Genomic DNA, 16,398 nt, shown 5'->3' with positions numbered 1-16,398 from the left:
AAATGACAGAGAAACGGGACACTTCCTTCGGCGTCAAAGATTCGAGGTTTATTACTGCAGGGAACACAGAAGTCACAGGAAGTACAGCATGTGTAGGTTTGAGGAGTCTGATTCGACTTGCCTCTGTGGGTCGCTCCTTTTTATACAGTTCTAATGCATTGAACATCATGGTACACAAAAGGTTACAACTCGGTTCCCATCGTAAAACCATAAGGGGTTACTTTCATGTATTCAAGGCCCGGAACATAAGTACAGAAACGTTTGGTGGTTCCCAACTGTAAAAACCCATCTTCCCACCATTAGTACATTCCAATCAACAATAAACAGATCGAGGAAGGGACAGAAACAGGTGCAGAGGAAGACAGAAACAGTGGGGAGATCAGAAAGGGTGTAAAAGGGGTGGTATCGGGAAACACGAGCTGCAGGCATCAAAGGGGACGTGCCTAATGAATGCACAACTAAGACAATAGACCGGCACGGCAAGATGAGCCTCGAGCGGGGCCATCTGCCTTACAGTGCCGTCCCCCTCATCATAAAGACATCTTCAAAGGAAACGTGTCTTCCGCAAGAGTTTGGGAATCCCAGGGTCGCGAAGCGGACAACGTCAGTTCGCTGGCTACTTGAGGCCAAGAGAAAAAATGGATGCCGCATCTAAGATGGAACCCGTGGGCTCGGATGTAGAAACCCACGAAACAAACGAACGGCTTAGGCTAGCACAGCGAAAACGCGTACACCCACTAAACTCGTCATTTGCGGTTCATAGATACCAGACTCGACCATATTCGTACGAGTCGAAAACACCACTTACGATCGTCACGGAACCTCACCAGGTAATCAAACTCTTTACCTAATTCTAATGGTTTACCACCCACATACAATTGTCTCATACATTTAACCTTCAAGTTGGAAGAAAAGAGCATGCATTTTGTTTTCGAGCTATTAAGCTCCAACCAGCGCCTCATGCAGAATTTCTGAAAGTCATCCAACAGCTGCTGCAGCCCCCACTGCCCTCCGATTTTTGGAGCGTCACAGCCATCCCTACTCAAACATTCAATGACATCATTGATAAAGAGGGTAAACAGTGCAGGTGCCAATAGGCACCCCTGCCTAACTCCCCTATCAATATGTATAGCTTCTGTCAGGGCGCCTCTATCATCCCATCTCACTTGGGCCTGGGTATTAGCATAGAGTCTTATTAAAATACTAAGAAGATACTAAGATACTAAGATACTTTCCAAAACTTCCCACAGTTTTGCTCTTGATACCATATTGAAGGCAGCACGTAAATCTACAAAGGCAACATAAAGTTTGCCCTTGCGGATGGTGACTTCTCTCCAACAATTACACATAAAAAGAAAAAGTTGGTCCAAAGTACTGACATATTCCCTAAAACCAGCCTGCCACTCAGAGATAAAATTTTCCTCTCTAATCCACTCCTGAAGACGTGCAAGAACCTGTTACAGATGATTTTTTGCATTGAGTCAATTAGGCTGATGTGCCTGTAATTCGCCGGGAGGGCACAGTCTACCTTTTTAAATACAGTCACAATTTCTTCTAGCTTCCATGAATAAGGTATATCCATACCTGAAAGAATACTATTGGAAACTAGGTTAATGTAAGGTCCCCACACATCAAGATCTTCTCTTTCATTCTTAAATGGGCGTGTTAACGTTCCCTCTTTTCCAAACCTAACACAGGCCGTGGCATTGGAATACATTTGTTGTATAAAACATAATGTTGCCGAATACACCCCCAACTCCTCCAATATATCCCATAGCTTTGAATGAATTACACAATCAAACGCTTGACTTAAATCCATAAATGCCATGAAAATCTGGCCAGACTTTGCTCTAATGTATTTCCCCCTAATTAATGATAAGTTGAGGCACTGATTTATAGTGCCCTTACTGCTCTGGAAACCATACTGTGATTGCGTAAGTATATACTTTTCGGCTACCCACTCTTCCAACCTATTTAATAGTAAGCGCCCCATGAGTTTTGCCATAGTGTCTAATAATGATATCGGCCTATAAATCTGGGGGCTATCCTTGGGGCCCTTTTTGTGAATGGGAACCAGAACACTGGGTATCCAGGAGTCTAGTGGACTGGTTTTTGCTATAACATTAAAAGTGTTTGTTAATAAAGAGGGAACATAGGTCTTGATAATCAAAAAAGAGGTTGATAGGTACCCCATCTGGCCCGGTGCCTTATCCTAGTGCACTTCCTTAGGGCCAGTTTGGTCTCCTCACTGAGAATATCAGTTGTTCAGACTGCAAAGGGTCAGTGGACCCACCGTCAGTGGGAAATGTATTGCATGCAGCAAAAATCGGTTCAAAGTGGTCCACCCTTGTGTCCCCTTTAACATGTGAATCTAGGGAGGGGTCCGTTTTATTTTTAAAGAAAGGTGCGTTGATCACTCCCCAGAAATCTTTACTGTTATTCAAAGTTGCTGCCTTTTTGAGATTCTCCCAAGCTTCCCCTCTTAAAGTCTGTTCTCTTGTATGCCTTCCAAAGTAGCTTGATCCGGTCCCTGTCCCTAGGTTGTTCCTTAAGTGCTGTATGAAGATTTTTAGATGCTTTGGAGCATTCCTGGTCAAACCAACGATTTGAAACTGTGTTTGCTCATGATTTAATATGAGTTAGGGACATTTTAATCTTCTATAGGAGGTTCTCAAAATTGGTAGGAACTGATTCATAATTATCATCTAGGCTCAGACATTTTGTCTTATTTACTTGGGACCATTTTAGATGAAAACCATTTTTCCTTTCTAACATTGGTTTCTCCATTCTTAACGTTACGTTTTTATTTGGTACTCCTAGTATCATTAAAGGGAAGATAATGCCATGATCACTATATGGGTAAAATTGAGTATCAATGTGATCAATCCTTTCCCTAATGGAGGTTGATATTATTACAAAATCAATGGTCGACAGATTGTCATTCCGAATAAAGGTCTTGTCATGGTCCCCTGTATATGGGTCTGCCTTATTCCAAATCCCTCTTACATATAATGCTGTTTAGACTATTCCCGTGATCATGATGATCAAAGTGGTAAATTGGCCCCCCCTGATTATCGACTATACCACATGTTTTGTTCAGCTTATGTTTACATATCTGCATGTTAAAATCTCCTACCCACAATAGATTGAGAGCTTTCTTCCTCTGGAATTTCATGTGTTTGTTCAGCTCAGAGTCTATGGCAATTCAATTAATGACTTTACGTTAAATGTATTTACTGAACTTTTGTATAAATATGCTGACACAATGGATGCAAGAGATTGTTATGTGTGCATGCAATTACTATGTCTGTGTCTGAAGGGGTGACTTACTATCACCTTCCTTTAACTTACTGTATCTCTTGTAGTATACTAACCAGTTTATTCTATGGCAAGGAGCAGTTTCAGTATTATTACTTTAATTACAATTTAGTGTTTTCTGAAATTGCTATTAAGAAAAACATGAATATTGTGGCAAGTGCGAAAAATGCGGAAGTAATGGGGGAATTCTTCTATACTATAAAACCTATAGATATTTTATATGCGCATAGAAATAATCTGATGTGCATCTTAAATAGTTAATTAAAATTTGCTGTATAAAATGTATTTGTATGCTTTTATGATTTTATCAAACAAATCGAATAAAGCTAATTTTGAATTTGAATTTGAATTTGAATCTTAAATAGTGTAACAAAGAATGTATTAACACCGTAGAAGACACAAAGGAGAAATAAAAAGAAAAGCTGCTGAAGATAAGACTAGAATACCTCCATGGGCTCAAAGGGAATGTATTTACAAAAGGGATGAGAATTACGCTGCAATGTCTCTGGATTGGCAAAACAAGGGAAAGCTTAGCATACTAAGACAAAAGACTGAATCTAATAATAAATTCATTGGTTCCAGCGAGTGTGAACATACCTTCCTAATAACGAGAGACTGGGGATTAAAAGGTGGTACTGATCCAGTATTTCTGGGAGTGTACTATGTGTGTGGAAAATGCTTATTTTAATTGCCTAAAAATTGGTATGGCTGTTGTTACATTGGTATTGTCTTTCCTAAAATTTACCATGTGAATGATCATCATGGAATCAATGAAGAGAAACTAACACGTAGGGGAAAGAGTGCTGCAGAGATTATTGGTGATATATTTGGCACAATAATACCCTCTGAGTGGTAATATTGAACTTGCATACAATTAGGAAACTGTCTATAGTGGTTGATTGATTATCAACAGATACCGCTGGTAGTTTCTCACTGATTGATACTGAAATGGTTGCTATGAGATCTATGGTTTTGCAGAACCGACTTGCTTTGGATGCATTGTTGGCCAAATAGAGCGGAGTCTGTCGCATGCTGAGAGATTCAACAATGTTGCACTTATATTCCTGATAAAAGCAAAGATTTGCAGGGATATATAGGTAACACTACTAACTTGAGCCATGATTTAACAGAACTAAAAGCTGATGGTGCATGGGGGAAAATTGGAAAAGGATTTTCCTCAGTGGGAGGTTGGTTTGCAGCACTGGGGAATAGCTTGTTTGGGGCAAATACTAACACCATTAAAAGCTATTACGATTAGCATATTAATACTAATACTGATATACAGACGCTGTAAACACAAAGTAGAAATAAAAAGAAATGGAGGTCAAAAAGGAAGAAGGACAGAAGTAGAATTACATTATATGATGTTGTGTAGGACATGGAAGGTGTTAGACTGAAACAAATTAAGACATTAGTACATTCTAAGAGTTATCAGATTGTTATCAGATTATTAAATAGATTGCGTGATGGCTTAATTCGCAATCAGAGGGGGAATGGATGGAGCGCAATTTTCATAACATGATGCTAATAAATACTTTTTAAAAAATGACTAACGGTGTGATGCGTAAAACATATCAGAGTTTAATCTGCATCGCAAAAGCATACATTATGACAGCAAACCAGTTTGAGATGAAAACCTTTATGATAGAGAGAAATAGATATGTTAATGAATTTACAATAAGCAAATGTGCAATGAAAGCCTATAAGGGTATAAGGTGTGACGTAATGAAGTAGCCTTTAACCAATACCATCAATGAAATTTTTAGAATAAAGTGCTCATTTTTTAAGGAAAATTGATTAACTTAGGTTGAAAAGAATAAAATGATTTCTGATCACGTAGCAACACTGTTATGAGAAGTTGAAATTTCAAAATGTAGAGCGAAATGTGTTTGCTCCCTTATAATGATTTTGCAAATGAATTAATGCTTGATGGAATACAAAATGGTGTTTGAAATATTGATTCCTATAAAGAGTATTAATCACAAATGAAGTAGCTTCATTTTTTTTTGTAACATCGGTTTTATTGCAGCACCAAAATAATTGTACAGACAATATCTTTATGGTATAACCATTAATCATAGCCGGAAGGCACATTATCAATTCTCTCCCCCCACCATACCAGGCACGTCTCCAGAAAGAAGACTAAACTGCCATTGTGCTGAGTCCATTCCCTGCTGCACAGTTCAATGTCCGTGGTCACATTCACAGGAAGAAGTGGACTGCTTTTGTAATTTTCGCCCCTCCCCCACCCCCATCAACCACCTTCCCCCCAACTTTTAACAGTCCCGAACTCCCCCCCCCCGTGGCAGCGCTGTGTGATAATCCCAGTCAGATTAGATTAATGTCTGGCGTGTGCAAGGAGGTCCTATACATTTACTAAGGTGTGTTCCCTGGTGTGTTGGTGGGGTCAGCTGTTACTGAGTCCACCTCCTCTCCTTCCTCCTCATCATTATCATCCCGGAGCGCCTGCACCATCATTTCCCACGCTGTAGCCCTCTCCATGGCTTTCTCATCATCAGTCCTCCTAGCTATCAGGTACCTCAAAGTGCTTTCACAGGCTGCCCACCGCAGACATTCACCATACCACCTTTTATACGTGGGTCCCACTTTTGACTTCCAATTCCTCGTTATTTCCCTCTTTGCCAGGATCAGCCCCAAATCTATAAATCGGCTAGTATTTTTATTTTTAGACGTGTGTGGAAACCAATGTAGGACCCCCACTGCTTTGGTGTACTGTATTTCCCTATCTGTGGCATTATTCAGGGCCCTCCCAACTTCCTGCCAGTATTCCCCCAAGGTTGGGCAGTCCCACAGCATGTGACCCAGATCTGCCCCAACTGTGTTACACCTGGGACAGGCCGCCTGTTCCACCCCAAAGTATTGCCGTATTTTCCCAGGCGTGAGGTATGCCCGATGAATAATATAAAAGTGTATGAGCTGGAACCTAGCATTCCTTGAGCTTTTCCGCGCCCTTCACAGCAATTGACCCCAAGTTGTATCAGGGATCTCCATTTGGAGGTCCAACTCCCATTTAGCTTTCAAAGCTGCGAGCGGCTGCAAGGCCTCCCGCAACATTCTGGAGTACAGGCAGGTTACCGCCTTAAAGGTCCCAGCTGCCATCATCGTATATTGGCACGCCATGGATGTCGCAGGTTCCTGCAAACCCTCTCCCCAGTGGTCCTGCATGGCGCCTGTTACCGCTGCATGTAACAAGTAATCTCCTCGCGGGAGGTCGAACCGCTCCTGCAACTCCTGGAATGGGAGCAACGCACCATCCTCATACAAGTCGCCCAGCATTAGAACCCCAGCCTCTCCCCAGCCTAGCAATCGCGACCAGTCCCCACCATGAGGCAAGGCTGTAACCATTCCCAGCGGAATTTCCGGAGCATACATATGTCGGATACCTGCTCGTTTGCGTGCCCGGTTCCAGCAAAGTCGGAACGTCTGTTCCTCCACTGTCAGATCTCTAACCAAGAGCTTCTGATGCAGCGTGATGTATGCCAGCACATGCCGCGGGGTGCCCTCATCTCTAGAATGCTCCGGGCCTCGATACACCCTCGCGACCTCCTGAGTGAAAATCTGCAGCTGAGCCGCCAGATATTAGCCTTCGAAATCGGGCACCGCCATGCCTCCCTCATCCTTGGGTCGCAAGAGGGTATCCAGCGCGATTCGTCGCCTGCCCGTGCCCCAGAGAAACGCTATGGTCAATGATCTCAGGCGTCGAAAGACGGAGCCCGGAATCCATACCGGAAGAGTCCTAAAGTAATACAACAGCCTGGGCAGAGCCACCATCTTAAGTAGGGAGACCCGACCAGCCAGTGAGAGTGGAAGAGTGGCCCAGAAATCCATACACCCTCTCAGGGCAGTAATACAGCGATTAATATTGCCATCCAGCATATCCGTTGGGGTATGGTAGATGTAAACGCCGAGATAGTGCAGACAATGCGGTTCCCATCGGAGTTCCTGCGCCGTGAGAGGGCACGGCTCCCCCTGTCTCAGAGGGTATAGACAAGATTTGGGCCAATTGACCCTCAAGCCCGACAGCCGCCCGAACAGCTCCAACAAACGTCTCGCCCCCAGTAACTCCGCTTCCGAATCAGCCATGAACATCAGTAGGTCGTCCGCGTACAAGGAGATGACATGCGGCCTGTCCCTGTATATCAGCCCCGTGTAATGGCGGGCAGACCTGGCTTCCGCTGCAAAAGGTTCCATTGCCAAAGAGAACAAGAGGGAAGAAAGGGAGCACCCCTGCCTAGTGCCTGGTCGTACCGGATATTGCTTCGAGATCAATGAACCCACTCTGACTCTAGCTGTGGCTTCCGTATATAGGACTTTGGTCCAGTTAATATACCCATCCCCAGCCTGAAACGCCTCATCACCTCATACAGATAGTTCCATTCAAGACTATCGAAGGCCTTCTCGATATCTATAGAGAGCACGAATGGAGTAGTGGCTTCCGACCACTGGGCCCCCATCAGCCTTGTAAGCCTGCGGATATTGTGGGTAGTGTTACGTGTCGGGATGAAGCCGCTTTGATCCCTATGAATCAGCCCGGTCATGTGGGTCAATAATCTATTTGCCAGGATTTTGCTCAGGATCTTGTAATCCGTCGTGAGCATAGACAGTGGACGGTAGGATAAAAGGGCAGCGCCCTCTCTGCCAGGCTTTAACAATGGGATCATAAGGGCCTCGCACGTGGAGCTCGGAAGCCTACCTCGTGACTGCGCTTCATTATAAACCAATTGCAGTTGCGGAGCCAGATACTTCAAGTATTTGCTATAAAACTCTATCGGGAGACCGTCAAGCCCCGGAGTCTTATTTCTAGCCATCTGCTTCACTGCACTCCCTATCTCCCCAATCGTTATAGGCCGACCCAGCTCCTCTGCTTCCGAGTCCTCCAATCGTGGTAGCTGCAACCCATCGAGAAAGGTGCCCAGCTCGTCCGCCCCGCCCGTCTGTCCACTCTCATACAAACCCTCGTAGTATGCCCTAAACCTATCCAGAATCCCGGCTTGGGTGTGGCAAAGCCCCCCCCTCCGCCTGAACTGCCATGATCGGCGCGCCCCGCCTGATCGGGTTGGCAAGCCACGCCAGCATCGACCCCGCCTTATCGCCTTCCGCATGCGCCTTCGTCATATACGCCTTATGGTCGAAGCTACGCAGCCGCTCCAACTCCACCGCTAGCGCTTCCCTGGCGCCACTAATCCCCTCCTGAAGCTCGGGATGGTTCGGGCGTTCCCTCTCCTTCTCCCTCAATCGTTTCTCCGCCTTCTCGAGATCATCTAGCAAAGTTTTACGAGCCCCTCCAGTGTTCCCAATACAGTGACCCCTGACCACCACCTTAAACGCGTCCCACTCCACAGCTCTTGTAGAGGCGGAGCCACTATTCTCCTCAAAGTAACGCGCTATTCGCTCCCCCAAGGCCTCCCTAAAGAGCAAGTCATCTAAGGTATCAGGTTGCACCCGCCATGTTGGTACACAGTTGATTTCCACCATCCAGTTCAGGGACAACAATAAAGGGTTGTGGTCCGACATCGTTCGAGCCAAATACTCCGCGCTACCCACTGTCGAGAGCATATGTGACGAGCACAGAAACGCATCCATGCAGGTCATGTAATTGTGAATGAAAGGAATAGTCCCTCGTGGTGGGGTGTAGTGTTCTCCAGGCGTCCCCCAGGTCCCAACTCTCCTGCCATTCCAGTCTGCGCTTCGCTACCCTGTGTACTGGGGATGTGTGTAGCGGGGGATGAGATCTATTCAAATCAATATCCACCACCGAGTTAAAATCCCCCCCCATGAGCATCGGCCCTGCCAAATAACTTGCCAGTTTGCCCCAGAGTGCCGTCAGAAAAGCGGGCAAATCTACATTTGGGGCATACACACTGCAGAGAGATACCACCCGGCCCCTGAGTCTCCCTTCCACCGCCACAAACCTACCCTCCGGGTCTACCACGGTCTTAGTGACCTGGAAAGGGATCCCCGCCCGTATCCAAATCAATGTCCCCCTCGCAAAGGCCGAATATGTCGTGTTGAACAGCTGCCCCCTCCACCTTCTTTGCAGCGCAATTCCCTCCTGCTTGGTGATATGCGTCTCTTGTAGGAAAGCTATATACACACCCCTACGCTTTAGATACGCGTGAACCTTGTGTCTACGCACCATAGTATGGAGACCCCGCATATTCCAGGTCACACATTTCAAAGCTCCCGTACTAGCCATGTCCTCTTGCACAAACAGACAGAACAATAAAAGCCATCGACCATGCGCTTTTGCCAACAACGAGCTGCCCCCCCTCCCACTCCAAACAAGTGAACCCCCCAAAAACATCCTGAGCGTCCCCAACTACTCTCAGTTCCCACCCCCCCAGGACAGGCCCCCTCGCAATTGGAAGCAAACCCATCCAAACTATCACAACCAACTATCCCCTCAAAAGAAGGCACTATTATTCGCAGTCTCCACTGCGATGACCGTAAGGGCCAGTAGGGCGTGGACCGATGTCGAGAGAGTTCGTTAAAGCAAATCAATCCCGCATATCCTGCCCCATGATCCCCCCATAATAGACTCACGAAATCCCATACAACAGTAAACTGCGCTCACGGGCATAGCGCCGCAGTGTCTGACCAGTAGGCCGCTCCTCCAGTCCAGCGGTTCATGCCTCGACTATCTCCCCAGATGTCTGCGGTGTCACTACAGGGCCTTTGGCTCCACCAAATTCCGAGAGCCCCGTCTCCGACCCCGTGCCCTGCTCATCAGAGTCCGTGCCCTTCCCGGACTGACTTCTGGTCGTGCTAGATAGGTCCACAACCGCCTGTAGGGCCGCCTTCCTCTCTGTCTCTGTCTGTGACACGGATGGTTTTCCAGTTCTCCGGCGATTTTTACGAATCCGTTGCGACTTCCTGATCGGCTGTGTCTCTCTAGCCTCCTCCGCCCTGGCCTTAGCTCCGTCCGTTCCAGCTTTGTAGGTGTCCCACCAGGCCCAAGCATCCGCCGAGGTCGTGAAAAAAAGCGACTTTTCGTCCACCACAACTCTCAGCTTCGCTGGGAAGAGCAGGGAGTATTTTAAGCCCTCTCCATGGAGCTCACGCTTGAGGGACAAGAAGTTGGCCCTGAGTTTTTGGGTCTCAAAAGTGTAGTCCGGGAACATGGTGACTCTGTTGTTGTCAACTTGAAAGGGTCCCGCTTCCCTCGCCTTCTGTAGTAGCCAGTCCCGGTCCTTGTAATGGAGCAATTTGAACACCACCTGGCGAGGCGGCAGGCCCGGGGCCGGTGGTCGAGCCGGAACCCTGTGGGCCCCTTCCAGGGAGAAGAAAGGAGATAGTCCTTCTGGTGCCACCTCAGTGCGTAGCCAGTTGTCGAGGTAGCCCACCATATTGTCGCCCTCAATTTTTTCCGGTAGGCCCACGAGGTGAACATTATTGCGCCTACTCTTGTTTTCTGCATCCTCGGCCCTCCTCTCCAACACCTTCAGCCTATCTAGAGCATCCGCCATCTGCGCTTTCACAGCTGCGTGGTCCGGGGCCAGTTCCTGAACAGCGATCTCCATAGATTTGACTCTGTCCTTAAGTTTATCAATATCCGCTTTCAGGAGACCCAAGCCCGTCGCCACCTGGGCGATGTCCTGCTGCAGGGCATCTTTCGTGGTCGCGATGGCCTCCAGTATACGATCCTGCATGCGCTGGAGAGCAGACTGGTCGCGATCCGCTCCATCCGCCGCATCTGTGTCGGTCGCTCAAATCCCCCTTCCCTTTTGGTTTCACCATCTTGGCTGCAGCTTTTAGCGGCCCTTAGAATCCCTTTGTCCCCCTCACTGTCTCAGCACTGCAGAGCTCCGCCTCTGGATAACTCCCCGGGCAATTGGATCAGGAACCTAGGATGTCCTCAGGGCATTGGACTCTGCTCCGATCGCACTAGATGGTTCGGTTCCCAGGGGTCCACTGCTGCCGCTGAGCAGCAAGGTGCCAGATTGTGCTCGGATAATCGGGGCCGTCGTCACAAAGCCGCCGCCATTTTAGGACTTCGTCGGCGAACGTAATTGTGGTCGCGTTTCCCAACAGCTCGCACCAGCGTGAGGAAAGATCACCCGTGCTCACCAAGAAGGTCAAGAGGGGCCCTCCAGTTTAGTAAACACTGCCTGTAATAGGTCAGCAGGAGAATCAGGCCTCGTGCCCCCGTTGTTGCTTTGTCCAGGCCTCAGGGCGCCATCTTAGATGGACGGCATCACACCCGGCGCTGGTCTTCAAAGTCAAATTTCAGGACAAGGAACAGCTCCAGGTCGTCCACTCTGAACGCCGTAGCGTCCGCGATGACTTCAGATTATGGATTATCCCAGTTTTACTGGAATCCGCACGGATAATCAGGATGATATTCGGGATCGGGCGCGGAGCTCCGGGCTCACGCTGCCTACCTCCTCGGCATCCAAGTCACGCCCCCCCACAAATGAAGTAGCTTCATCATTATTCATTTAAATACTTGAATCATTTAGTAAGTAATACTGTACAATAGGTTTCCGAGTAGGCCTCAGAAAACATTGTATTAATTAATTTCCTTCTAAGAAGACTAGAATCTGCTGACGTAACTTCATTTCTTACTGAGAGAAATCTTCCTAAAGTTTTTTTTCTCTAGTTCTTGAATAATGGACACCCTCTTAGTACAATATGTGTTGACTTTGTTGCAAGCTCTGAAGAAAGCGCTTGGGAACGAACATGATAAGATACAAATGAACTTTTGAGTTCTGAGGAAAGATGAACTTGCACTTTTAAGAAAATGCTGAACATTGGACAATGGTATTATGTATAACTTACGGATCGATTTAGTAAGGTATTGATCAACCCACGGACAGATCATAGGCTTTGACCACTGGAAATCATGCTAACTGTGTAAAGGATACTTTTGTGGAAAGGAACTCTGCATAATTGGAAGTATAACTGCCCTGTGGGAAATAGGATGGCATGGCTATCTTGAAATTTCCTATATTACGATTTATGGCTCTCTCTCCCCCTCACTTTCTCTCTCTCTCTCTCTCTCTCTCGATAATTGACATTAAAGGATTCTAAATGTATTTTTTGTGCTTTGACCATTCAAACCTAAAGCCTAGTTAAACATTTTGCTTGCTATAAGCATTCACGAGTGTATTATTCTTATTGTCTGGACATTGAATATGTTATAAGATTTATGCTTTATTAGGTAGGTACTTCTTTGTTCCATGTCCTCATGAAGGAGTGGTCGTTCGTCTCTTAATTATCCTAGTCCCTATAAGCTTGATTCAAGATCATCTATTGATGATTTGTGAAAATATAGAGATTGATGTTGTAGGGTTTATATGTGCCAAACACTGACAAATTGTAGATGATGGTAGCTGAGGTGAGTACGATGAGGATTTTGATAAGTGAGTAAAGAGTAAATAGATGAAAAACCCTGTTTTCACATTGCATCACCACCATCGCCCTCCCCCTCTGCTGACATGAATGCAGCCCTCAGTCACACCACAGACCAGACTTATTGGCCCTTGGGTATTCAAGACCCTCACAATTAGGGAGAATGCGGCAGACTGACCAGTTGCTGGGGAGAAATGCTGAGAAAGGAACTCGGATTTTAGGCCTACTGAAATCAGATCTATTGTGGGCATTACATAACTTGCCATGTATTATGTTAAACAAAATATCAAGCTGTGAATCAGCTAAATATAATACAGTTAAGGTAGTATACCAAGTGTAACACTCACTTTCACAAGAACACCACACAGTAAGAGTGGTGGCATGTTTTCTCTTCTTGAAAAAGTCCATAATTTTCTTTTGGGGTTCAGGAAGCCTACCTGGTGTGATCCCAATAATCTCGAGCTACCTGACATGGTGTTAAATGAAGGCCAATCCCCATGGCGCTTTTGGGATATGAAACCCCAGAAATGTTAGTTTCATTCAAAGTAATTTGGAGACGTACGTAAACTGTTATTACAACAATGGAACTTTGTCCCAGCAAGTGTAATGAAATTCCATTATTACTCACTAGGAAAACCTATCAGTTTGAAGCAGCCTTCCCACATTTCAAATCTCTGCATAAGCACAGGACAATAAATATGAGCCTTTCCGTTGGGATGGTGCCTAGTTCCCTAAATTGTCAGTCTTGGGGATGTATATCTGCAGTCCTATATATGACTGCCTATGCTATATCATCAATAGTGGTATTACCTAAGATTCTTATCCCGACTTAGTACCAGCAAGGACCATCACATGGAGTTAACCTCCAATGAAAGTGACAGGTTACATTGATACTGCAGAAGATGTTGCTATTAGGAGCAGAAAATGTAATGCAGTGATTTTGGCCAAATACCAGAGGAAAAGGATCATCCCAAAAAATCTGGAAGAAGCATTAGTACAAAAGATAGTCTTTCCATCATTTGTTTCTATGGTAAGAGGCACTCTGAGAATTATTGTCATGTCTCTAAGAAAAATACCTTGGATGAGGGATTCACAGGTGGAGGGGGGCGGGGGGTGGATGGGGCAATGGACATTACAATCATTCGGGACAGACACTTCCAGGGAGAGGTCAGATTCACACTGCTCCAGCCTCTACAGGGCCATTCTTTGGCTTCCAGGGCAAGTGGGGCATAGCCCTATAAATATTCCCCTGAACTAGAGACAGGGGTCTGACTCTCTTGCTTTTTGTACTAAATCGTATCCGCCGTACTCAGTACCTTACCTTTGTTGTTTTTGCCCTTGTCAGTTCCCTTGCTCATGTCTGTGCTCCCTACTATTGACTTTGCCCCTGTGTTTCTCTTGGAGTATCTGTGTCTGAATTTACCTTGGAATTGCCTCTGTGCATTATAACACAACGCTGTTTCCCAAGTGTGATGGAGTTCATCCCTTTTTTGCTTCTCAAGCAAAGTTCCAGATTTTCCTGGGTGCTTACTAAACAGAGACTCCTTATTACACTGGGTAAGAACTCACTGTGGTTATGATAATATAATGCCTTGTGAGATACTTGAATGCATACACATACTTACTGTCTCCTGTCTCTAGTCAGAAGATAAGTTCCCCATATATATCACCTGTGATGCTGAGCCTGCCTATGGGGCAGAGAGTCCAGTCAAGGCCTAACACCACCCAAGCTACTGGAACAAGTCTCTCTTTCTCTCTCTCTCTCTCTCTTTCTCTTTTGTCTCACTCTCCCATCCCCCTTTCACTTTAGAATATGTATCCTTCACTTCCCTGGAATGAAATACACAAGGTTGGTCAACATACAAGGGAATAAGGTGTGACTCGCCTTGCTGTTCTGCTTTCGAGATATTCAAGGGTCATGGCTATTAAGAAATTGAGACTGCAAAGAAAATCTAAATTCAAAATAAAGGGAGTTCTAGAGAAAAGAAACAAGATATGCAGAGATTCCCAAAAGAGCTAGAAAACTCAGGGTGGATTTCATAAAAACTAGTCTTGTTGTTACCACAGAGACCAACCGGGTTCTAACTTGAAGGATAGGAAAGATATTAGGCTCCAGAAAGCTATAAATCCATTGAAAGGAGTAGATGATACTTAGAGCATCAGAGCAAAGTTCAACCAAAGTAATAGTTGCCCCAATTCACCTGGTGACTCCTTTGAGAATAGATGCTGAGCGTAGACAGAAGGATGCCGCACAAGCCAGACTCTAGATTCAAAACACTAAATGTAATGTATTTTTGTGACAGCCAACAAGAGTGAGCTAGGCACCCAACATGCCCTCTCTTGAACCCGGGAAACAAGGAACACCTCTTAAAAAATAAGTGAGGCCTTTTTAGGAATGACAAATGTGTCATTTCATCATGGGAAGGGGCATCAAGTAAAGAAATATAAATTTACATTTAAAAGTAATTGTATATATATATTGCAATCCCAAATTCATATTTTCCAAAGACCAATGTATAGGCGAACTTATATAGTACTCAAAGTTATAACAGTTTTAAATAATATTAATGGAATTTGCTGATCGGCACATTTCAAAAACACTGGCAATGTCAATCAGTCTGGAAACATTTGTGAATGCTTTTATTTCTAACTGTGAGCTTATATAATTGAGACCGTGTGGCGTTGCCAACATATTTATATGTGAATTCAGAGAAGACAGAGCAATGGATAAGAGCCAGAATATGTAAAGAACAGAAACCTTCATACAGGGAAACACAATGAGAACTACCCATGAACTAAAAATCAACAGGAAAGACACCTAGGGGAAACAACAATGTTAAAGATTGACGGGGAAAGCATGCACATGATTCCTGAGTAAATATTTTAAAAAGCCTGCTGCAGTGAAATTAAAAAAAAACAAGATAGGGTTTTTTCTGTATATAATACATGTAGGAGACAAATCATTTAGGCCCATATGTACAAAATTGTAAAATTGATGATTCCAAATAGAGAATCCTTAGGAATTGCTATTTGAGAATCACAAAATGGGATGTATGTAACCACCGATTTCCAAATAGCAATTCCTACGGATTCACTGTTAGGAAATTACAAACTAGGAAATCACAAAGTTGCGATTTCCTAATAGGAAATCGCAAAGTAGCTAACAGAAGTTTGTGGATGCAGAATGATGATGTCACAGCTCAGGTGGTCTATAGCCACAAGCCAGAGGCCTAAAAAGCTACTCGAAGCAAGAAGTGCCCCTGCATCACTGGTGCCAGTTCATCACACCATTTCCAGGGAAGACCATAGCTGCTGAAGAGGGGAACAAGGACTCAGGGAGCAGCAGGAAGTGAAAGGTCAAGTTCATTGAGAGGGAGCTTGAGGTCATGACCTATGAATGTATATTCCACATGTACCAAACATTCAGAAAGGTCTTCTTCACAGTACCTGAGGCCCCAAAAATGCAACTGTGAACCAGCATCCTAGAGACGGACAACTCCATAGGAGTAACACAGAGGACCAGTCCCGAGATCCGCAAGAGGTGGTACACCCTGAGGTCCCTTACTAAGGAGAAGCTGGCCAGCATGATGGCAGAAGGACGTGGGATAGGCGGAGGACCCTCACTACAACGTCCTCCACCTCCCATGGAGATCCTGATTGAGGGGAGCCTAGAACCCGAGACTGTGGTGGGAGTCACAGATATAGATA

This window comes from Lissotriton vulgaris, chromosome 7, assembly GCF_964263255.1.
Source record: "Lissotriton vulgaris chromosome 7, aLisVul1.2, whole genome shotgun sequence".
In the NCBI taxonomy this organism is placed as follows: Eukaryota; Metazoa; Chordata; class Amphibia; order Caudata; family Salamandridae; genus Lissotriton; species Lissotriton vulgaris.
Note: the sequence above shows the minus strand (reverse complement) of the source record.